The following is a 572-nucleotide window of genomic DNA, read 5'->3' as shown; positions in this document are numbered from 1 at the left end:
ATAAAAATCAAACATCCAGTCAACATCATGGTGTTTGGAGTGATCACTAGTGATGGCGACATTATGCCTCCATTCATCTTCCCACACGGCCACAGACTCAACATGGAGGCCTACATCAAGTGCCTGGAGGAGGTAGTGCTGCCCTGGGTGAAGAAGGTGGCTGCTGGAAGACCCTATGTCTGGCAACAGGACTCTGCACCATGCCACACAAGCAGGAGAACCCAGGAATGACTGTCAGACAATTTCTGAAACCACATGACCCCTAACATCTGGCCACCTGACTCTCTAAACAACAACTCCCTTGGCTATTATGGTCTATCTGTCTGTATCATAGATATGCTGAGGAGGGCGCGAATCAGGTGCGTGTATGTATGTATGTATGTATGTATTTATGTCTATATGCATGTATATGTGCAAGTATATCTGAATACATGTATGTGTGAATGTATACGCGTATATAAGTATGTATACATACACGTATGCATACATACATGTATGTATGTATGCATGCTTGTATGTATATATGTATGTTTGTACGTCTGTATGCATATATATATATATATATATATATA

Source organism: Octopus bimaculoides, chromosome 25 (assembly GCF_001194135.2).
Source record: "Octopus bimaculoides isolate UCB-OBI-ISO-001 chromosome 25, ASM119413v2, whole genome shotgun sequence".
Classification (NCBI taxonomy): Eukaryota; Metazoa; Mollusca; class Cephalopoda; order Octopoda; family Octopodidae; genus Octopus; species Octopus bimaculoides.
Note: the sequence above shows the minus strand (reverse complement) of the source record.